Source organism: Diorhabda sublineata, chromosome 1, assembly GCF_026230105.1.
Source record: "Diorhabda sublineata isolate icDioSubl1.1 chromosome 1, icDioSubl1.1, whole genome shotgun sequence".
In the NCBI taxonomy this organism is placed as follows: domain Eukaryota; kingdom Metazoa; phylum Arthropoda; class Insecta; order Coleoptera; family Chrysomelidae; genus Diorhabda; species Diorhabda sublineata.
In genome coordinates, this window is record NC_079474.1 from 27,925,235 (window position 1) to 27,951,342 (window position 26,108).

At 32.9% G+C, this 26,108-nt stretch overlaps 1 protein-coding gene across 1 annotated transcript in view; it reads right to left on the bottom strand.

The window, feature by feature from the left end:
• The window catches only part of LOC130447026 (xaa-Pro aminopeptidase ApepP-like), a 127,031-nt gene that overhangs the window by 52,629 nt on the left and 48,294 nt on the right, over positions 1-26,108 (bottom strand). The gene's annotated exons all lie outside the window — the stretch shown is intronic.

Below are 26,108 nucleotides of genomic sequence, written 5' to 3' on the forward strand. Positions count from 1 at the left end.
CTGGACTAGAACACTCATTCAAAACCTACCTGCGTGGATCTACAGAAAACAAGGCGAAATGAATTTCTACATTACACTGACACTCTCTGGAAATGGACGTTTCAGAGGTTATCTGTATCGTTTCCACGTCATTGACAGTCAAGTGCTGAAAACCTTCTACCGACCATGCTGACAGAAATAGAACTACTTCTGCCACAATGATAAAAGATATCCTTGGAATGAAGAGACTCAGACTTTTAGAGAACTCAACAGTAATATACTATACTAGACAACCAGTACTTTTGAAGTAATGCTTACAAGGTTCAGAAAGGTAAAAGCAGAAAGAGGTGGGGTTTTAGTGGGTAGAACGCCCCCTGAACGAGGCACAAGTCCTACACATTATAAGTAAAAAGTATTTCCACGCTACGTGCATCCCTCCCGTCGACTTTTATTTACGACATTTTTCATCGTATTTCCTCGAACTTTAATTATTGGGTTACCTCATCACCATCCTCGACCTTAAGACTAGCGCCCATAACTGGTAGCCTCAATGTATTTATCAAAAGACACGCGAACAGTGAACACTTTCTTTGAGGGCGTTAGGTGCACGTAAAGTGTTTATAGTCTATTTCAGAAAGGTATAGAGTAATAAAATGGGGAATTCCGTCCAGTTCGGCTCAATTTCGGTGTCGGCCATAGGTGTAGTAGGTCTTGAAATAGTATTATTTGTAATATTAAAATTTCAGGTAATTAGGAAAAGTATGTTTTCTGACCTGAAGTGTTAATATCGAAATATTGTGTGGGGATTACTCAGGTAGTAGATTATTTCTAATTCCAACCCTATTTCAGATTCGGCTTTCCTTTTTACGAGTATCCTACCGGCACGCCTTTGGCACGCTATTTTCAGTGTTTGGGAATGGATAACAATAGGCTAAACCCATATATTGACCCCAACCCAGGTGGTACTACCTGCACTAGATAAAAAGAAAGAATTTTACAATGAAATCAATGCCAAACTATAGAAGTGACTTAAATATTCGTTAGGTCACTCTGTGGTCCCTTTGCATACCTAATGAGGTTTTATTACTCTATACCTTTCTGATATAAACTAGTGGAGTGGAGTGCAGTGCCTTTCTCGTAAGAACTAACGGTGTCAATACGATTGGAGGGGTGAACATGATCGTGGTGTCAACTAGGACTTTGAAAACCGGACTTTAAAAGGATATACAATAGTGTAAATTTTTTTTAGTAATCTGTATGCTAGTGAATTTTATTTAAGAAAATTTAAATGTGCTAAAGAAATCCGATAGAATCAAGTTGGAAGGTCCAGCACGATTTCTTATAAAATTATAAAAATTCAAAAACTAAGTATTCGTTTCGAAAAACTTGAAACTATTTTCATAATAATTTGTTTCACGTATTATCAGAAAAAATATCTATTTATGAAAGTATCTAATTTTAGATTTGGGAAACATCAAATTAAAATTAAAAATTTACGCGGCACATTTATTCGAACTACCACCCTGTCTGACATTCTGCATTTAAGACCGTTGCTTGCACTGACTGACGCGGGGTCAAAGTCACTTGGCCAAGAGGCCCCTTCGGGATGAACTGTGAGGATTCTCCAGAGACAGGGTAACAGAAATCATTGTAAACAACTGAATATTTTATGTTTACCTACCAGGCCTTATCTCACCTATCCAAACAAAAAAAGTTTTCTTGTTATTCTAATTGGACATAACATCCGATAATTATGTATATTTATAATACATATTTTGTTTTTTGCTTCGTTATAATTGTAAAAATTATTTTCAAAGTGATTTTTGAGTTTTCAATACTTATAAATATTGAAATTATGCAAATGAAAATATTCTGAGGAAGTTGGAAGAATTTTGTGTTTACATTTTTTTAAAATAGGTGACAAAACACATTGAAAACATACACAAATTATCATGAGTAATATTAATTTAAAGGTAATAATTTTCAGTAATGGAACCTAACAAATAAATTTAACTATACAGGATGATTCTTCAATAATGTAAATATTTAAAACAGGAAAATCTGAGTTTAACAGATGAAGATTTAAAATAAAACATAGTTTTCCAAAATTCTAAAATTCAAAGTAGGTTCATTTGCTTTTATTATCAAGTATCATATATGAAAAATTAAATAGTCTCTCAATTTTTAAAATTTTAAATCAAAACACCCTGTATATCAGATAAGAGCGATATTTTATCTAATTGTTTTATTTGAAATAGGTCATATTGTAATATTTTTCTTATATATTTAAACTGTTCTCAAACAGTTGTACACATGGTGTATATTACTCAATTTTGTAGCGACCACGTATTTAAAAATACTTAATACAGGTACACATTTCTCCAAACAACTCTCTTAATAAAACAATAATCCTTCCACCACTGACTCACCGATACCTTCCCAATTTTCTAATACCATGCAATCAACTTAATACTCTCGATATACCTGGTAAACGTTTTAGGAAAAACCTACATACTTACACGAACCAAATCGAGACCTTTTGAATAGAAGACAAGCTTTCTCTGTTTCGGGACATCGCTGCCGACAGATATAATCAGAGCTACGCTGTTTCTAGAGATTTGGCACATAAGACTTAGTTTAGTTTTCCGTTTTATATATAATTCTGTGTATATTGCTTTGTTTGTTATTTATGTATATATGATATGTTTAAGTAGTTATAAAGCTTTGATTATTGTTTTAACTCTTCTTAATCCTCGATACTAAGATAAGCAATCATAATTTATTTATAAATGAATACTAAAAACTTTAACTATTCACTAATCTGCCACTTATTACTAAACTATTCAATACTTCATATACTAATTTATTTATATAACTTCTCATTATCTCGATGTGATCATTATTTACTAATTGTCGATTTTTTATATCCAACGATTTTTTAGATAATTTGGATTCTTAAGATCTCTAAGATGCCGTTAACAAACAGAAAAAGCTTCTTAGAAGTCGAAATAAGAAGGACCACAATATGAATGTGAATAGCTTATAAAAACAATACAAAAAATAATACATATTAAAAAATATGGGCGAATTTTCCAAACTTTAGCATCGATTAATATAATAGAACAGTCATAATAGTTTATGTATATTGTGAATAAAAGAATATTCTGAATTTTGTAATCAGTTCAATCAATATTGTTATCTATAGTCTATTTCACAAAGGTATAGAGTAATAAAATGGGGAATTCCGTCCAGTTCGGCTCAATTTCGGTGTCGGCCATAGGTGTAGGTTAATTATAACGTCAAGAGAAAATGACAGTTCCTCAGATGACAAAGAGTATTATGATTTTTTATAATTTAATTTCTGTATAATGTATTTTTTGTATATATATATGTTCAATAAAAATAAGTGCACCACGTATATAATGCCTAATTTTTATTCTGCTAAAATAAAATTCTTTTCTTTTTACGAGTATCCTACCGGCACGCCTTTGGCACGCTATTTTCAGTGTTTGTGAATGGATAACCATATTGACCCCAACCCAGGTGGTACTACCTGCACTTGATAAAAAGAAAAGAATTTTACAATGAAATCAATGCCAAACTATGAAAGTTGCTTAAATATTCGTTGGGTCACTCTGTGGTCCCTTTGCATACCTAATGAGGTTTTATAACTCTATACCTTTCTGAAATAAACTATAATTAGGTTTCTAGACATTAACTTGACAAAAAACTAATGCTATCTCTGTTTTGAGTACTCTTACTATCTAGTATTCTTTCACTTTTAGATATTTCCTAATACAAACAGTTTACCACAAAAAGTATTGTTAGTGTTGGAAAATACACCTAGAAACAGTGATGGATTTAGGGTTGATGTCGTCTTAGGCTCTGTTTATCGCGCCGCTCTTAATATTGGAATAAATTTTATTTAAAATTTGAAATAAATGTATTTCGTTGTAATATAATTTTTAATTATAACTGAAAATTATCAAAGATACATAAGTAATTAATGTTGGACAAATGAATAAATATGTTTTCTTTAATATATGAATATTAATTTTAATTTCATTCCCCTGGCTTTGATCTTGGAAAAAGCCGAACCATAATTAATTTCTTGTACTAGTAGAGCTTCAACAGAAAGTGAGGCAAGAAAAAGATCTTTCTCCTGAACAAATTGTATCCGGAATACCCAAAAAAATTCTTAAAGCAATATCAACATTTGGGTAAATATATCGAAGACTATGTGAATGTAATACATTGCATATTTGCTGGAAATTTTTTTTCCAGAAAAAGGTTCAGAATTATTTACTTGTATCTCACCTGATTGAATTTTTCTAGTTGTTTTGCGACGAGTATCTTAACGATAATAATCTTGGACTACAGATAGTGTTTTTTCTTCACAGTCAAAAAATTATCTGTATCTCATATCATGAAGAAATATAGAAATAGCCAAATAGATTTGCTCAACGGATGATAAATCAGCTTGAGATTCTTACTAGCAGCATTAAATCGATTTGAAATTACATTAGAAAGACTAGCATTGTTGTTTCTAAATGCAGCAACTTTTACCGTAATTCCGTAGCTTCAGATCGTGTAGTCTGTTTCTCATCTTTGCTTTTAATACTAAATTCCAACGCATTAATTATCACATATCATTCTTCTTCTAACGAATAAAAGGCATCGAGTCGAGCAAGCAGACGTTTTTGACTCTTCGAAATTTGTACGTTGCACCAAGATTTTCCAACGAAGGGTAGATATACGAGAATATACTGAAAAATTCCTAGCCTACTATAGAACCAAACAAAATTTCAATGTTAAAATATTTTATTACTCAACATGTTCTCCTCTTAATTGTATACATTTATTAAAACGAACCTGCAACGTCTCCAGACCTTTTTAAAAAATCTTTCTTCTTGCTCTGCAAACCAAACTTCCACAGCTTCTATTACCTCCTCGTTGAAAGAAATTTTACGACCTATCAAACTTTTTTTCAGTTAAGGAAAGAGATGATAGTCGGACATAGCCAAATCTGGTGTAAAAGGGGGGTGTTCTAGTAATTCAAACCATAAATCACGAATTTTTTGCATGGCAACATGAGATTTGTATGCAGGGGCGTTGTCCTGGAAAAACAAAACACCTTTGGATAGCCTTAGCGCGTCTTTTCTCTTCAGTTTTTTACCGTAGAGTGTTTAGTACTGCCGAATAGTAATCTTCAGTTATTGTTCTACCTTTATCTAAAAAATCGATCATGATTACTCCATGGCAATCCCAAAAGACTGAAGCAGAACTTTTAGATACGAAACTTCTTAGGTCTTGGAGAACCAGAATATCATCGTTTTCAAATCGCGCACAGATCGAACGCGATGCTTCTACCCTTGCACGCTTTTGGTCAACATTCAAACATTTGGGGATACATTTTGCAGCAATTTTTCTCATGTAAAAATTGATGTGAACTATATGATGAACGCGTTCGTATGAAATAATCAGTACTACAGACATCCGTTTTAGCCCAATTCGACGGTCTGATAAAATCATGTGATGAACTGCATCGATATTTTCGGGGACTCACTCAGAAACTAACCTTCCCGATCGGTCATCATTTTTGATGGAAAATTTACCTCTCTTGAAGCTTGCAGTTAAATTTTTCACGGTCGCGTACGAAAAACATGGATCACCAAGGGTATTAAGTATATCTTCGTAAATCTGCTCACTTCTTAACCCTTTTAAATACAGGTACGTGAGGATGGCTCAATACTCAAGTTTTTGATTTTCACAATTTCGGTGGACATCTTTTTTTCTTTTAATTTATCGCGTAACTCTGGTTTACTTTTTTGACGTCAAACTTCACACTGACACTTCTAATAAGTTATTGTTCGTTGCTATGGCAACGCAATATTTTGTTTATGCATGGAACTGGTCTAGGCTAACTAGATATCAATACATCCTCGTAGTTATAGAAAATTCTTTTCAAAAATTAATCTGAATGGATTTTACTTTTTCCGTCTTTGAACTTTTGGTATTTCAAAAATTTTTCCGCCTCTCAAATTACGCCGCGCTAGGCTTACCTCGCGAGCCTAGGTGTGAGTCCATCACTGCCTAGACACCCTAGTGGAGATTAATTTAAATGTTACTCTCTCTTATCCTTAAATATATTCTGCAACCGAAAAAGCTTCTGTATACACAAAATGAAAATCTAACTTATCGTTACTTATTATAATATGGAAAAAATAAACGTTACGTTCGTCTATAAACTATTGAGGTTAATTAAATAGATGGGATCAAAAAGATTAACAGAAATTTAACAGAAATTAACTAAATAATAAATTTGGAAAAGAATGTTAACAGGGATGAAAACATAGTTAGAGATTACCAGTGTAAAATTGACAATACAACAAAATAAAATTTAAATGAAGATGTTGACGACACGCCCACTTGCTATTATGGAAGTCGATTAGTGAGATTCTACTATATTGCCTCGCCAGTGATGCATCGACCGAACACCAGTTCTCTTATCGAGAAATGGAAAACACTGGATATAATCTTACATAATTACATCCATGTAAAACGTTGAACTTCTTCATCACACAACTCCGCTTTGCTTGATAACTAGCCTCGATTTTCTAATATCTATCTTAAAATTATCTTTAGGTTTTGATTTACCTAATCCACCTTTTTCAAATGCGTCCAATCCCTCTTTTCTACTCTTCCTGTGTAGATCTTATTTGTTAGTTTTAATTCATTCATTCGATCCAGAAGTGTGAACCACTGTATTGGTTTAGTTTTTATAACATTCACTATGTCTATTTTTTCCTCCAAATTACTTGTAATCCTTCAAATATCTCCATCGTTTATTAAATCACAAAGTAGAAATTAAATGATAGATAATGTCTTTGAATGTGAATGTTTTTCTTAATAAAAACTATTCATATTTTCAAATAAAATTGAAGGCTGAACTTAGATACTTATGATAAATTCTATATTATATGTTCCAAACTGCTACATTCATAAAACAATACTTTAAATTTATGTTCCACTCTTCAATACCCATACCAACAAGAGACAAAACTAACTTAATAGTCAGTTTTTTTCATGGTTTTCATATTTTACGAAGATTTTTTGGCTTCCTCATGTGTAGAAAAACGTTGATCTCGCATTATGTTTGTTCTGTGGAAATAATAAGAAATCATTGAGTGTGATACAAGGACTGTATGGCAGATGACCCATCAATTCGATTTTTGGACTCTTCAAAAATGCTTATGTTTCAGCTTCTGTATGGGAGCTCGATTCGTCTTCTGCGATTGGTTTCCTTGATTTTTTCCAACACTTCAGGCAAGCAAATGCTCGTGTATCATTCAAAATTGACTGTCATACGTTGCTTCAATGGAACGGTGGCGACATATCCAGTTATTCCAAAAGACAAGCGACCACTTGCTTCGAAGTGCTTAGTGTTCGAAAAACTTCTGTTGGATTTGGCTATACCGTCGATTATTGTTTAGTTTCGGGTTTATTTGCATAGATCTATGATTCATTGCCTATCGCCATCTTATAGACGTCTTTCGAAGCACCAATAGACACGAGCTATTGTCAAATTACGCGGTATCCTAACGCTAACAAATCTTTTTTGAGTATGTTCACTATTAAAAATGTCAAAGTTTATAATACCAATTTCAGATTTGACATATTCACATCAGTTTTGCCATATTCAAAAAGCCGGTAAATATTTTTTAAGATGAGCTCATTTCAGCATAAATTATAATATTGAATTTCATTTGGGGCGTAGAAAATATTTTAAAACTACTTCGATGATGGCTTTTTTGGAAATAAGACACAATAATATAAAAATTTATAAAAAGAAGACTCAAAAATGTAGAGAAATTTTGTACAATACAAGCGCATTTTCGATGCTTCTTTAAGATTTTTTCTTCATTATTTAAAAGGGTTAGAGCTTAATACTATCAATTATAAATTTCTTTTATAGTTGTATAAAATCTGAAAAATATTTTGGATGAAAGGCCTATCGCTTCCTTCGATTTATGCGATCCTGATACCTTGTTGACGTCATTTTCTCCTGGGTCTACCCACGCCCTATTTACTGAAAGACAACAACCTTCACCGCCTTTCTCAAGGTCAATTACATCCTCAAACTTTTTATTTGAACAATATTACATTTTATTATCACTCATAGGAATAATTATAACCAATGTGTTGAAAAAAAGCAATTTGAAATAGAATAAATAAAAAACTGGAAAAACTACGTTTTTATGAAATCTGAAAAGAGAAAAATTATTCCCAATTTAAAGGAACCTTTATACTAATATAATCCGATTGCACATAGGAAATTATATATGATAGTTGCAACTACTCCAAGTTTCATTGTATTATAAAATATACGAGGGTTGTCTACAAACTTTCGGATCTTCAAAAGAAAAAAAAACATTTTTTCCATAATAATTTTTGCTGTATTTATTTATAAAATTAGTTTGGTAAGTATTTGCACTTTGTCGTCTATTGATATTTGTTTCCAAATGAGATACGATGACTATAATGAGCCTACGTTTTTATTAGATATTAAATAATTTTCCTTATTGTTAAATAAAAGTTCCGCATCATGCCGGTGACGGAAGTGGATGGAGTGTGGTATATTGGTTGAGTTAAAGGTGACGATTCAAAATATGTAACCTTTGCAGAAATAAAAATGGTCAGAGTTATGAAAATGTTATTCTACAGCCGTAATTGGAGAAAAAAGGTATTGAAGCGAGAAAATCCAATGAATGGTATAAAATTTGAAAAGAAATTGCTTCAAATAACTGAAACGACACCTAGAAGAAGCCTAACCTAACCTAACCTACGCTTACTTAACTGAACCTAATCAAACTTAACTAAACGCAACCTTTTCTGCCCTATGAGAAAGGGTGGTAGCTTATGCCAAAATGCCAAAACCCTCCTCTGTTTTTTTAACATAGAGGGGAGTCGCAATTAAATTTTACCTGCGTACTTCGATTCTCCCCTACTTCTTCTTTGTCTACTCACGCATTCTCTGATTCCCTATCCTCATTCCTCTTCATTACCTACTATGAAATGAAATATATTTTACCAAAGTTTTTCGTTCTTAATCAGTTTTCCTATTATGTTATCAAATGGCAACACTCCCACTTCTTCGTGGGGGATCGTCCGTGGGGATGGTCCGGACATTTGCGTACTTTGCATAAGTCATCTGCGATCTTCTTGATTTTTTTGGTAAATGTGTGAAATGAGCCATGTATTATGTTTGGGATCAGTCTCTTTATACATTTGGCTTTTGTGTCTTTTTTGTCCCATCTCTATTGCCAATTCCTCAGTGTAACTACACTTAAACTAACTCATTCTAAGATAACCTAACCTAACCCAACGTAACCAAAAAAATGTTTTTTTTCTTTTGAGATTTTAGTTTCGAACTCAGATTACACAATGTCAAGCACCTTTATCAATTAAGCTATGAATGTGATATTGCATGATAAAGTTCATAACAATTTCAATTTCTTGGCATTTTAGGGATTTGGTGTACTCAAAATATTTTTTGATAAAATTTATTATTTCACATTTCACACACCAAACTCTACCACCATCCGTCACCAGCATAATAGCTAGACGTTGAAAGGTATTGCTATTACTTGTATCGGCTAGTATTCGTGAATAACTGCTTATGAACTCTGATTATGACTATAAATGTTTAGGGGCACTTAATAGAGGGTGTCTCAAATACTTCTTGCTATAGCGAGTAATTATTTTTCATGTTGGTAGTAAAGAGTTTATGTTCCAATCTCCTTACGCAATCCTGTGCTCGATACCACGAATACATGACCACTGTGTTGTATGAAAAATGATTCACCAATCACCAAACATTCTGTTAAATTTGTGGCAACCATGCTGTTTCTACTCCACTGCCACGTTAAAAAATATTCATATTTCAGCCATTTCCACTATAACAACTACCTCTATAAGTTCGCCACCCGACTAGCTAACGCCTGACCCATGAATGAAGTTTCCTGATTCTGGAATTCCAAATTGCCTTTTTTTTATAATATACACTGTAGCATGTTTCAAGAAAAACCGACATACGTACGTCCCTCTACCTTCCGTACTGTCTTATGACTTCCTCTCCTACTACTGTAATTACCTTTTGCAGCATTTGGTACATCTATAATCACGAGTAAAAGCATGCGAAAGATCGTTAAAGACAAAGAGGACAACGAGATGAATTGCAGTTGGGTACGTGTGCAGTTTCTTGAAAGGACACTAAAGATGTTACAGTACTTCCTAATTGTCATATAGATGAAATAACTGATGTGGAAAAAAGGTTAAAGATGGTAGCCAAGTAGATTTTCCTTGCCCCAAGATGATTGAATTTTATAATAAATATATAGGAGTCGTAGATGTTTCATACCAACTTGTTGGCTTTTCGAATATGGACAGAAAGAATATCAAGGTGTGGAAAAGGGTTTGTTTTATCGGCAGTGACGGTTAACTCTTGGATCATATTGACGAAAATAATAGAAAGAGTTTTTTGGATTATTAGGTTACCTTGGCTGAATCTCTAATTATCTATGGCCGGCAGCGATGCAAAGGCGATATACTATATGACAATATGGTAGGCCATCATCTGCGAGATCAAAGCTTATGAATACTAAAAAGAAGCAGGAGAAATGAGCCAAAACAATTTGTGCGGCTTATAATGTACCACTATGCAAAAAATGTTTTAATGCTTATCACATTTTGTTTATAATAAATAAAAATATTTTCCAATAAAAATTATTTACGTTGTTAGAGTAATAAGTACCAAAGAGATGCATATATCCTATACACAAATAGGACAAATATGTTCTGGATTCTCAAAAGTTCTTTTTTGTCCATTTGAATAGCCTGTTATAAAAAAACGTCGCTTAAACCAAATAAACAAATTGGTACTGAATGAGTTTAAACTCGCCCCGGTATATCTTTCATAATTTTTGTAATCTTTTTTAAGTAAGAATAGACACGCTAAAACTGATTTCTTTAGAAATAATGCTAGTCTATGTAAAAATTTTTTCGCTTTCATTATTAATAACTTTAAATAATGTCAGTCACAACAAAAAAATAAAATATTTAGTTACATTTTGCTTTCAATTCAATTATTGACACCATCTTGTATTATATAATTAATATTGTCCAATGTCAGCCACTTTAATGTAAATGTGAACAAAATATCCCTTATCCATTTACGTCCTTCCTGGCTAATACGACTTGTTGTCATGGCTCGCCGACCTACATTATGTTTACTACTTTTAAGGTCAATTCCCTTAGTTGAAGGACGCTGCTAGAGTCGAAAGAAACGTCAACAACCAACCAGGATTACATATAATTAGAGAGGTACAATGTAAACAAAATGGAAGGGGGTTAAAATAGAATGTCTGAGTGCTTCATTCACTCCGCTTCAAATATACCTAAGCAGACGTATGTTGTTTTGCCAATAGATAGAAGTAGTTAGTGATTAATTTCGGTAATAACATGTTGTTTATCATTATGAACTTAAATACTTATTTAATATTGAAACTATATATACTGCTAAACACTAGATGGAATTTATTTCATTCTATATTATTTAACTATATACATTTTATATATACAAGGGTTGCTACAAATATTTAAAACTGGATATGGCTTAATCGTTTTTCAAAATATTCTTCATTGAGATCAAAACACTTTTGCATACATTTGAATCAAATGTCGAAGCATTTTTTCCATTTCGATTGAGTACCTCCGAAACATGTGATTTGAATGCATCAACCGCTCCTACAGGTATAGAAAAAGGTTGACCCTGCAATTTATTTTTGATCTGCGGAAATAATAAGGAATGATTGAGTGCCAAACAAAGATGACCCTCCAATTCGATGTTTTAACTGTTCAAAAACGTTTTTGTTTGAAAATTAAAACAACCTTTCCCGAGTCAAGAGGTGGTATTCGGCTTCAATTGAAGGCATATTTTTTAAGTAAGTACCGTTTTGCGATTCCGCCTCCGTAACCCCAAGGTCGGCGTTTCGCACATAGGTACACGCTGGTTACTTACCTACATCTCTTGTCTACGCACTGACGCCATTACAGTCTGATTATTCATTGTGTACATTGTTTACTGAGTGTTTAAGATGCCTCTGACAATCGTGAGTCCCGCCGATTGTAAAGTACGAGACGTTATACGATTTCTTAGTGCTAAAGGCGTAAAACGCTAAAATTCTAGATCATCCTCCCTGATCTCCGCCCTGATCTGGCGCCCAGCGACTACCATTTGTTCCTGCACTTGAAGAAACACCTGGGTGGGCAGCGTCTTCAAGACGATAACGAAGCCAAAACAGTTGTGATACAGTGGTTAACAAGTCAGGCGGCAGAATTTTATGAGGAGGGTATTCAAAAACTGGTGCCACGTTATGACAAGTGCCTCAATATTCACGGAAATTATGTAGAAAAGTAGATAAAGGAACAGGCTTTCATGTAAAAATAAAATTATTGCGATATCTTCGCACTTCTTTTCTTAAATCCAAAACGGTACTTACTTAAAAAATATGCCTCGTATATACGGGCTCATGCCTTTTCTTTCTTCTTTACCCACTTTACAAGAAAAAATAGAGGAAATATCATTTTTATTTCTTAATATCTTTCGTCGACTATAATATTGACTATCGTATTGACTATTATTGCTTTATTTATTGCAGTACACACAATGTTTTGCGCCGACCTACAAATTATTTTACGTTGCATTACCAAGTAAAGAATATCATACTTTACAGGGTTGTGGATGAAATGACCAAAGTTTTATGATTTACTTTATGGTATTGACAATTTCTAAAGTTTTGTTTATAAAATCAAGGATTTCGGTGTTTGTAATTTTATCGATGTTGTCAATGTATTTGTTATTTTGCTCTCGCTTTGGCTAATCTTGCTCGTATCTCCACGGAGGATCTCATTTTATGGTTTATAACGGTTCCCAGCGACGTTAATTTTTGTACTTAACCTATTTTTTTATAACCGTGATTTTCCTTTCTACTACATTTTGTTGTTTGGTTATAATCATATAGGTATTCAATATTCTTTGTATGAAGTTTAAGCCCGCAGATCATAACAAAAACGATCTACGAGCCCCTGTAGCTCTTCAAACGAGATGGCTATTAAAAAAGTATCATCAGCGTAGCGTATATTGTTTAGTTTCGTATACCAAAAAACCTTCATCAAGATTCTTATTATTGACTGACTTTTCTCGAAAGAAAAATTGTTCAAGCTGTTCAAGCCATTGATTTACCGCATATTATACGAAGAAAACCGTTTCCCATGCAGATGTTCTTTAAGTTTTATCGCTGAGATCTACAAAAAAATACGAAATTATAGAAGATCCGCGTGGTGGAAGTGGTCGGGGCTGCTATAGAGCGGTTCTTCGCTTCTTGGAAATTTAAAAACAATGATTCGCTTCACGGGAGGACAAAACACATTCTTCTTTTTCTTTAGCTTAAATGAGCATGTTAACAAGCAACATTGCAGATTTTGAAACAGAGAAAACCCTAATTAAAACACCAAAAACTTTTACATTCTTCAAAAGTGATGTTTTGGACGACAGTATCTTCAAAGGGATAATTGGCCCGTAATTTTTTTGAAAAAGCAATATGGTCAAATTATCACTTGGATTTCATGTCACTAAAATAATATTGGATGACTCCTGCGGCTCAAAAATCTCTTATATCTATAAAAAAGAATTTGTTTCTTCTCTAATAAGTTTTTGATGGATTTGTGAATATCGGCAAAGCTCTTTTGGGCATTTGGATTCGCTATTTTTTATTTACTCATTGCTAAAACCATTTCTTTGTATAAATTCGAAGACTCACGCAAAAATTGCACCGTTAATCGTTAACAATGTTGATACAATTTTATTGTAAATAATGTATTAGTTGGTGTCCAAACAATTTTCAGTATTTTTGCAAATTATGGAGATGTTAAGAGTATTTCCATGCAATCCTCGAAACGTTATGTGGGCCTGTCATTTTCCAATACCTCGTATTCGTAATTCAAACAGTGAAAATCGACAAATATAATCTGCGTGTTATATCTATTTTACAAAAGTTCTTCGCGCACGTTAAAAAACTGAACAACGATTTCCGATATACCCGAATTTCCTGTTATCTTGGTGAATTGGTGCATATGTAGTAGACCACGATCTCCTCATACAATCCTGCTCCTTTCCAATATTTTCAACACATTTCAATTGCATTGATTTATGTAACAATGTGCTTATATATACAAGGGTCTGATACTAAAGGGGACGATGGTCATGAGCATGACTAGACAGTAATACAGTAAAGTTTGAATACGGGGTTGTGTATTCAGGCTTCAGGAGTTGATGTCGATGGAATTGAATTTTAATTATTTCTCTCAAATTTATATGAATATAGACACTTGAAATTTTAGAAGTTTCGTTTTTTTTGTGAAATAAAATCCCATGTTTATGTTAAAACACCTCTGGACCTCAAAGTTTTTATATATACTGAGACCGGCAAACAGTAAATATAGAGAGCAAGTATATCGGTTTGCTGGCTTTCTTCAGATTCCTTGGGAAGCGCCTGATGATTTCAAGCAAAATCGAAAGTTACTCCACTCTTCGTAATGTTATACTTTCTTATTTTCGCAGTTTTTTATTCCGTCGTCAAAGTGTGCCGTTGTGCTTTTATTATCGTTACTGGCCCATTCGATGTCCCCGATTGAGAATACAACATTAATTTAAAGAGTCCGATAGATTGAATAATATGCACAAAAGTTCCCCAATGGATATGGCGATTTCTCTTATCACTACTTTACGTGCTAGCGATGTAAAGACTCAATATGAAGTGTTTGATAACTCTGATGCAGACATCGATTAGGATGATGCTCAGTTTTTTTTACAGTTTAGGCTTAGTAGGCTTTTTTCATTGTTTTAAAGAAATGTGCATTTAGTTTATAGATTTTTTTACAATCATAAATAAATATTTCATTAAATTTTGTGTTTTATTCCCGAAACAAATACAAATCAATTTCTTTGTCTGTAACAGTTCTAATTTAACTTATTTTATCTATATCCAGGCATAATGCTGATTTAAATGGAATTTATAAAGTATTTTATAAATGAGCCCATGGAGTCCGTAACTCAAGCATCCATCAATAATTTTTTTTTAAAAAACTATATTTCACTTCGTTTTTTGTATCAGACGATGACCTTTATCTAAGTCATATACTCATGCAAATAATACAAAATATAATAAATGAACACGTTTTATTAATCATCTAATATAAAAAATATTTGAAACAAAAATACTTTGGAGGATAGATTGAAGATACCAAAAGACTGTACAAGATTATTCAGAGTTACAATTGTGGCAAACATAACTAAGACTGCCTATTGTGAACTCTTCATGCAACCTACATTTTACATTCTGTGCAATGTATCCATTTTTCCGTCGGCCTGCTTTCTAAATTTGCTGCCATACAAACAAGGCAATAGTACTCCTCTTCTTCTGATGATGATGTTCATGTTGCGTGTCAGTTTTTTGCCTTTCTTTTAGTCTTTCCTCCATCTAATCTTTTTTTAACTTACTTAGCTTTGGTTCGCTTAAGTCCGTTTTCATGTTCTCTTCTTATCTCTTTTTTTTCTGGTGTATCTGTGTAGATTGTAGATTTCCTGGTTTCTCATCCCCGTCTCGTTAATTTCCTAGGAGGAGGAGCTTTTGGTAGAGGTCGTACTGCTTTGCACCTTCATCTGTTTGATTTGTTCTTATAGGAATAGAATAAGAACTTGTAGAGGGTTTGAGTGGAAATTGCTTAACACCACCACATCCTTTATTTTGATGTTTGGGTGGTGAAATCAGAGGTTCTAGATTTGAAACTGTTATATAAATATATTTGCATTAGAAAGCTCCTCAGACTCTTGATTGGTGGTTCAATTAGAAGGTGATGGTGGTGGCGTTTTATCCTCTGGTGCACTAGTATTCTGAATAGTGCCATCAACAGCCATTATTGTATTTCTAGGATTTGGCCTATCTGTCACAAATGCAGGCACAAAAATCGAGTTCAGTAAAAAAGAATGCCGTTTAAATGGAAAAATTTCAGTTGTGCGAATGTCAGCTTGAATGTTGGATAGAGTAAGAGCAAACGGCATAGCACTAGCTAAAACCCTTGGGATGTTATATATTGACATTATCTTACAAGGGGGCTTCGCATCCATCCATCACAGGTCGTATTTTCTTCATCGGTTTGAATACAGATCTATGAAGCGGTTGAAATTTATGAGAGCAGTGGGGAGGCAAATATAGCATTACAATGCCATTAGAGACATAGACGATGATGCTAAAAAGTACAAGTCCAAACAGTCTCTTTTCCACCATTGTTGATCTGGTTCGTGACTTTAGACGTCGCAACGAAGAAAAATTTAGCTCTACACTGGCTTTGCTTACTGGCAATGTACACAAAACTTGAGAAAGTGTGTGAAGCATCGGATAAATAGAACGTATTCAACTAATCAAATCGAAATTACCAATTTTTATTGTTTGAAACAGAGCTCTTGGGGATTTGGGGGAGAGGAACCTTCCCCGTGGATCCGCGCCTGTTATCATGGTGGAATGTAATATATTCATTTTCGTGAAGATCGGTTTCCATACGTTCAGGTACGTGTTCTTTGCACCGCATAAACTATGTTTTTTTAAAAAATGTCTAAATAAACAAACTGTGGGAACGGCAGCTTTGTATATTGTGTAAACACACCTCGATCGAGCAAACAAAATTTATGGAAGATTATTAACCGCTGAAAACCGAAAGTTTGAGTACTAAAAATAACTTATTGTGTATATAAATAAATATAAACACCATTTCGTATTATAAATATTGTATTTTGTTTACTTTGATCGTCGATTTTTAACTAATAATAAGATTAAAGATATTAATTGTGTGTAGAAGAAAGTAAATGTTATCATTTATAATTTATTTTTGTGTACTGTACATAACGAAATATATGAAATTTACCGTTAAATATAAATTCGAAATTTTTCTAATCAAATATATTAAGAATCAATTTATAGATTTAAGAAAATCAAGGTTGTCACTTTGCAATTAGACTTCATTCAGTAAACTATCAGTTCGTGATGATCTTATATAGCTAATTAGGAGATATTAAAAATAAATATAGTTTAAAAAATCTAAAACGCATAATTTTGAAGCACATCATACTTAGAATAATTGAGAATAATTTTTAAAACAATAATGAATGAAAAAAGCGTTGGGCACTCGATATACGAAAAATATGGAAAAAGCCCTCCCTTTTTTTACAATAAACTTAAAATAAATATCTCCAACTTATAAGCTTGTATGTGTTTTTTAATTTTCTTAAAATATATTTATTTTCACTTTTTAGTTCGATTTATGGTCAAAAATTAAATTTTCCTTTAAGTTCTAGCCTAGTATTAAATTCTGAAGTAATCCTGATGCAGTATAGTAAATCTCCAACAGTGGGCAGGCATTTATAAAATTTGTTACGACAAAATTTGCAATGAAAATTTCCAAAAAAATATTTGACGAAAAAGGAACAAGTTTTTTTCTGCTAAAACGAGATTTGAAGCCACAATCGGAGGTTCACCCCTTAGCCCGCTCGACTAACGAACGCATTTAACGTATCGTCTCGTATTACCTAATTTTGGTCTTATATTAATGTGAATGTGGAGGACCATAAATCCCTTCTCTACGAGAATTTATAGTTTATATTGTATACGACAAGATTTAGTACTGAATCCAGGTTGTACACTAACCACCCCTAATGAGAACCAACCTCATAGTTAAGTGATTCCAAATGTCCCTTGGATGCTTGAAGTTACATTAACGTATCAAATTACTTATTTTTATTTTTATTGATGTGAGTCTAAACAACCAAAAATTATAGCTCTTGTATACGATTAGATTTACTACTTGTATGCGGATACTGGTTTTTTTATTTTGACATTCGTCGAGAAGGCTAGTCGGATTATTGAAAACAATTTTAATTAATTTTTTAGCTTAATAAATCGTTTTTCCAAAGTAATGATTTGAGTTATTTAACTGGTGGGATATACTAACAGTAATAAGCCACAAAAAAGTTACAAACAAGCTCACAAACAAACCCACATACAGGTGAAGCTAATAAATGGGTGTTTAAAAACATGACGGGGATATTTACACATATATTTAATAATTGACGGCATATTTTGTCAAATATATGGTTACCTTAGTATTTTTTCTAGTTTTTGTATATTCTCAACACCATGAATATTCATAACTCTTCTCAATTTACATTAATTTTTCAACATAAGGCTTATCGATATGTAATCGAAACCTTCAGTCTATTTATTCCCGTTATTTACTGGGGCTAATTCCTTCTTTAAGCAGGGTGTGACCTATTATTTTTATCAATTTTAAGTTGGGAAATGAGATAAAAGAAGCTCTTTGTTTTCAATGCCTTTGCAAGACGGTCATATACTACAGCTGCCCCACATTCCATTCATTAAATTTCAAGATAATACACTTTAACAAATTTCTCTTTCATACTTGTCAAGCCAAGGCCGAAACGATGTCTTACCAAACAAAAATAATAGTGCCCGTTACTTTTTTACTTAGATTCACTTGGATGTATTATTGTAAAGTTTGTATGCGAATTGTTTTCGTTCTCGCAAATTCAGATTTTTGAGTTTTGAAATAGGTTGATGCATAGTCTAGGGCCTAGACTCTAGGCCATATCATTACCGCCCAATTAAAAATACCTCGACGTATCGTGGACTACACGTGAAAAAATATGCATCCACCAGAAGCTTTGGCGATAGAAAAAGTTCACGGCGGTCTCGAAAACCAAAATAACTGAAGATAAACGTATTGTATTGATCAGTAAACGTGAGCGACGACACACGGGCCCAGAGAGAGCAGCCCCAATCAAATAATCTAGGGATCTGCCTTTGAGTACTACAGTGAAGAGGAGTTTGAGAAAAGCTTGCAGTTTTGGTATGGTAGCAGGGAAGAAACCCCTTCTAGGACGACATATTAAAATTAAGAGGTTGCAGTTGGCAAAAGAACGTGAAAATTAGACGCACAAACAGTGGGAGAGAATTTTATGGAATGATGAGTCAAAGTTTGAGGTGACGGTATAATACGGCGGAGGCTAGTGGATGGTTTGGGGATGTTTTGGAGGAACGGCAACAACTGGAGACCTGGTACAAATTGAAGGGTTTTGAAGAAAGAAGGCTATAAAAATATTAAAGGAAAAAGTAATACGTTCTGCAAGCGCCTGGTCGGTTGAAAATTTATCTTCTAGCATGACAACGATCCCAAGCATTCCTTGAAGTTGTGTAAAGAGTATTTGAAAGAATAGGAAAGGAAGATTGTACTGAAAGTGATGATGTGGCCGTCGTAGTTGCCCTATATCAACTCGATTGAGTTATTGTGGAACAAATTAGATAGGGAAATCGACTAGACTAGACGATTATTTGTTGAAATTGTTACAGAAAATGCCAAAATTGTACACAGAAATATAAAAGCTATTACTATATTCCTATTTATATACGTTGTTTACAATATATCTAAATATCAAAATCGATCTTATTGTTTTTATTTGTAGCTAAGAAAAAGCTCTAAAATAATAAAGAGGTTTCAACCCTATCCGAAATTCTTCTTTGATGGTGAAACTATTTTTTGTAAATCTTATAGTTGAGTTAGGTGGTTAATGGCTAGAATTTATTAACAAGAAAAATATTTTCTTTCTTAATTTTTACATAAAATAACAATTTTATTGATATAGGTCCTAATAACTACCATACAATCAATTTTGTTTTGTAGCTCTAAAATTCAAAATGTCAAGTCGATCACCATTGTTGACCATCTGCTCACAAGAGATATTGCGAGAAACGGAATTTGCAAAATTTGCTGCAAATTTTCATTGCCAACTAATTTTGAAAAAAATGAAGAAGTCACATTCAAGTTCGTTTTATGTAAGACCATGCTCGCATCAAATATTCCCTTATATTAGTTGAATAACTAACTGATAACAGCATTTCACTAAAGTGGAATAAAGGAACAATTCCGGCCGATATATGACAAATTTATTAATAGATAGTACATGGAAATAGAAAATGTAGAGAACGTGCATAAGTGAGCTTATAGGCGCGCACTTGTGAAGCCTGTAATGCTGTAAGGAGTATCAGCGCTGCCCTCCTATCGAAACATATTAGTATTAGTAAAAATATAAAATCGTAATAATAGTTAATTCAAATAAAAAGAGATTAAAACACGTTTTATATTCAATATATTAAATAAACAAATTTCAATGTCTTTTAAAAAGAATTATTTTATTATATAACTGTACAGATACAAAAAGAAATTTATTAATTTGAGTGGCATGAATTGAGGATAATGTAATATTTTTATTGAATGATTAACTCTGATCGGTCAAAGTACGGCAAAATATTAGCCAAAAAGTTATTTACAGACATACAGGTGAAAATAATAAAAACATGTTAAGGGTAGATTTCATTAATGCACTGCACTGCTGACAATATTCTTGATATAAGGTTATTGAGCAAACAGGACTCTTCAAAATGAGCAGAAAATATTTTTTCGGTGGAGCCCCAGTCAAGTCTTTCTATAGTCTCAATCCACATATTCTTGGAATCGATCTTTTTTAGAAACCTTGAAAACTAAGAGTCCTATTATTATACATATTTATACATATTGAATATTATATTGAATATATTGAATAAGAATTCTAAAAATAAATAAAGTTACTCTTTAAATGAAAATTTACTGCTTACATTTCAAAAAACCGATTATATAACTAAACTAAAAATATGTTTGTATTATATGTAAATAAAAATATAACTTTTTTTATTCTGTAATTATGTATTGTCCCAAGGCTTTGGTTTTTACATTTTTTCATTCTATTCTCCACTATGCTTCATTGTTTTTTAGTTTGTGAGTGAATACTCAATCTCGCAACAAAATTTTGATTAGAATTTTGAGTTTCTTAAATACATCTATTTCAAACTTAGAACACTTAGAAATGATTAAAAAACTATTTTTGTATGGTTTATCCAACTATTTATATCTGATAATAAAATTCCAATTGTGTATATAGAATATAACATTCAGCAAGGCGTTTCAGCAGCTTTCAGCTTTCACGCGGGTGGCGCTCACGCCACCAGGCGTCTATGAGAATAAAGAGGTGTAACGACGCTTTTCAGGCGTCGTGAAAATCCAGAATTGGAAACGTGGATGAGAATAAAGAGACGCGTTGCGTCAGATATGCGGCACTTCTATGATTAGATATTTTGGTCTAGTCAGTTTATTTTTAATTATCAAAAGTGGAAAGGGATTCGCATCAATCGATTATGAATAAATTGAAAGAGGTATTTTTTTTTTCGATAATAATACAGTATAAATTGGGTACTAGTTTCAAATATTAGTCCACGAAAATGATTTGTCGAATGCGAATTCTGTGTAATTTTCAATATAAGTTACTTTGAAGTGCTCGAATAGATTTACTAAGAATGTTTTGGAATTACTACTAGGTCAGGGTGAGAAAAAAATTAATAAGTGTTTTTTCTGAATGTATTTTCTTGTACATATGTATACTTCTTTGATATCTCAGTGAGTTGATATCAAAATGTTATGTTAAGTTTCTGTTCGTTGATGTAACCTTTTTACGTTTGAACAATAAAATTTTGTCTTCGTTAATTTTTGATCATTTTGTTTGCGAGCCAAAATGGAGTAGATTGTTTAGTATGTAAAATATTCTTTAATATATATATATTAAAAATATATAAATTTTTATTCAAGGTCAAAGGTAAAAAAAATGGGTTTTTCGCAATTTTCGGCAAAACAGTAAGTTTTATCATTAAAATACTTTTTATAAAAATTGTAGGCCATAAAATTATCTACGAAAACAGTGTTTATACTTTTTTCCCTACGAGCCACCTTTTCTGAGATATAACGATTCAAAATGGTAATAGTTGTAATAGTCAAAATTTGAATTAGTATGCCATGTATATACCTCTAGATTTGTAATATGTTAAAAGCTTTTTCTTTCGGTCATTGTAACTTACAAAGTTATAACTATAATAATATCAGGTAAAATGAAACCCAATCCCTTAATGTATACGGAATTGTAACCTTGAGACAACATCGGTCTCTTGTTCGTGACCGGGGTCAATAATTAAATTCGACAAGAAGTTATTACCAACGGCATTCGCTTTATTTTTTCTATGTATGGAACTCCTAAAAAACTACCTCCTTAGGTAAGTATCGGTATGCATATTTCGTTAAAAATACTAAAAGTAAAAAATAAGTTCAACTGACTTGACTTCCTCCAACCTCAATTGCTGTTCATCAACATCTTTTTCGGAAATATTACAAAGTTTATGTGAGGCTTGGTTATCATTAGACCCTACAAACGGGGGTTGAAACTTGATCAACAATACTTTAGAACCCGTTCGAATTTTATTCCCACCTGCACCGGAGCAACTGCTGAGCACAATTTTTTGCCACTGCAAAAAGGGATGCAGTGCTAAATGTAGTTGCAAAAATCGCACTATATTGTTCTCTGGCATGTAGAAACCGTCAAGGTCGGTCATGGTCTAATATTAAATCACCAACAATGGAGGATCCGTTTGATTCCAACGAGGCGACATACGATATTGGCGCAATTTACATGCACTTAGAATGAAGAAGAAGAACAAGAAGAAGAATTTGGAAATTACGACTTGGACGATTAAATTTTTTTTTTAATTTAAATCGCTTTTATCTTCTCAATCCCTGCTAATTTTCATTATTTTGCAATAGTTACAAATTGAACATGATCACTAGAGACGCGTGGAATAGTCCTACTGGGGATACCACGTTAAGAAAAACGTGCTAATTACACTACCTCATAAGTGGCGTGAAAACGTGTGAATATTTTGAGGATTACAACTTTTTGAATCATTATATCTCAAAAACAGTAACTCATAGGAGAAAAAGTATTTACATATTTTTTGTAGATAATTTTATGATCTACAATTTTCGTCTAAAGTATTTTTATGATAAATCCCACTGTTTTGATGAAACCCGCCAAAAAATCATTTTTTGATCTTTAGCCTTGAATAAAATTTTTTTCATACACAAGAATGATGGGTAACTTTCAAATTTTATTTTTAATAATATTTTAAACAATTTTACTGATTTTCCAGCTTTGTAGGAATTTATGTAACTTGGAATGTCTAAATTGATCTGACTATAGTGTGCTGTTCAGTAAAATCTAAATATGATATATTTTCGGGAATTGGAAGTAATTTGAGTTACATTTTTTATAGAGAGTGAGCTTGTATTTATCAAATTTTGAAAATTAACCCTAGTTTTTTGTTTGTTCTAATTTCTTATAGAAACAAACGCTTCTGTTATCAAATCCACAAGTACTTACTTGAACATAATATATAGGATTAAATTTCCAGCTTTGATAATTTCATACTTGAATTTGCTTAGTGCGAAATGAAGCTCAACGCTGGATTGAACGTACAGGGCAACAGAAACGCGGGTAGAAATGTATCCGATGATATAGGATAAGGCGGGATAAAATACCAGGATACGTAATCTCTATAGGGTGCGATGGGGTATCTAAAACATTGATATCGGATTCGATTTGACAAATTGAAATCGGTACGAAGCTGGTGATTGAATCTTGTTTCGATACTTAGAAAATAACCTGTCAATTGATACAACGTAGCATTGACCAAATAGTGATTATTGGATAGTACAAAATAGTGGACAAACAAAAATTGTGTTTCATTTGGTAATTTTTTCAAGCGATTTTTTATTGAAATGAATATCTTAGTCTCATTTTTATCAAAATAATCATAGAAATTATATCGACACTATTTGCATAGTAAAATAAAGGTTGTCACAAAACTTATATATATATATATATATATATATATATATATATATATATATATATATATATATATATATATGCACTATAGTGTTGATAAGAATAAAAAATACAAATCGAAACTTTATGAGCTTTACATAATATAGTGAATCGTGTCTTCAGTATTGAGAATATTTCAAAAATAATGCAAATTCAAAAATTTCATACAATATATGGTCGGAATCATGTTCAACTTCATTAACTGTGAAGAGTTTGATCAGAACATTCCTGGAGACACGATCTGTTGGGGATGTCAAACACACTGATCGTCTTAAAACCGGTGACAAGAATTGCAAATTTCAAGAAATTGTCTGCAGCGTATACTTACTAAAGATCTGCATTTTCGTGCTTACAAAATTCAATTAACATAAAAAATAAAGCATAATCAGCGAAGAGAGGTTGTTGAAGTCATTATATTGAGCAACAAAAATGGATGCTGATTTTTCGAGCTAAATCATCCAAGCGACGAAGCAAATTACCGATTTTGAGGTTCTGAGAATCTACATGTTATTGTCGAAAAACAAATGCATTCACAAAGTATCACTGTTTGGTTTGTGTTTTGGGCCATAATTTTCTTAAAATGAGGCTCGTCATGCAGTAACTATTACTGGTGTTCAATATCGCAACATGATAACACAATGTCAACAAGACGACACCACATACTATATAACCCATGAACACTTCAATTACTGCATTAGACTTTTCCAGTTCATGTGCATTGACATTTTCATCTTCTTCTTCTTCTAGCTCCTGGCAAGGGTTTCAAGGGTTTCCATCAAGGGTTTACCAGGAGTAGTTGGGATGTTGAGGAGCAGCTTTCATACCACCTTATAGGTGGACGTCCAGGAGGTCGAGCTGTGTCTGGCTTCTTTTCATTTGCAATTTTTGCTAACCGTTCATTTGGCATTCTGTCAACATGGTCTCTCCATTCTCTTCTGCGGCTCCTTGCCCATCTTACTACATCCTGAATATCGCACATGTCCCTTATTTCTTCATTTTTCTTCCGATCGAGTAACGTATGTCCTGTTATTATATCTTAGGAGCCGTTTAGTGGTTGTGTTCTCCGCTCTAGTTTCTATTGCATATGTCATGACCGGCCTTACGCAAGTTTTATATATTCTAATTTTACATTTTGTGCTCATGTATTTATTTCGCCAAATTAAATCTCTAAGGTATCCTGATATTAATGCTGCCTTCGTTGTTTGTGCTATTACTTCTTTCTTTAGATTTCTATCGCTTGTTATGTTTGTCCCTTGATATTTGAAGGACATTACTTGTTCTACACTATGATCGTAGATCGCTAGTTCACATCTTCTCGGTTCTTTAGATATTGTCAGAGATTTTGTTTTCTTTGTGGATATTTGCATGTTGTACGTGTTCGCTATTTGTTTGAATTTATATAGGAGCTTCTGTAGGTTATCTTCGTCTTCCGAGATGATTACTGCGTCATCATCATAGCAATTTATTTTTATCTCTTTGTCTCCCATTCGGTATCCTCGCCCGACTTGCTTTACTTCGTTGATGATTTCGTCCATTATAATATTGAACAGGATTGGGCTTAGGCTATCCCCTTGTCTGATACCAGTTGCCACAGGTATTTTATTGCCTAATTTGTTTGCCGTTCTCACAAAGGTATAATTATCGGTGTTAAGTTTTTCGATAACTCTTATTACATTGGGGTGATGACATTTTGGTGATCAGAACTGGACCCCTAAATCGTGTGATTTAACACCATTAGATGATTTAAAATCGCAGGTCTACGGCACCAAGCCAGCAACAACGCGTGTATTAAAGGAGGAGATTCAACGTTCAACAAATTTCGACCAACGAGTGCGTATGTATATGCAAAGCCGTGAAAGCCGTTTGTCTGATTTGTTATCTTTTTATATGTACACTGTGTCCCATTTTGGTAGTGACTGCACTGTATCTCAGCTACAATTAAAGATATAGACATGCGGGTTTCGCGACTCTGTATTATTATTTATCATGTCCTGTATAAGATAGGAAAAAAAAATAAAACTGCTTATAATAGACATAGACAGTGTCGTATATAAAAATTTTTTAAGACCTCAAATTTCCTGTAGAAAAATAGAGGAAGAAGTAGTTTCAAAATCAAAAGTGCAAAAACTATTAAAAAAGC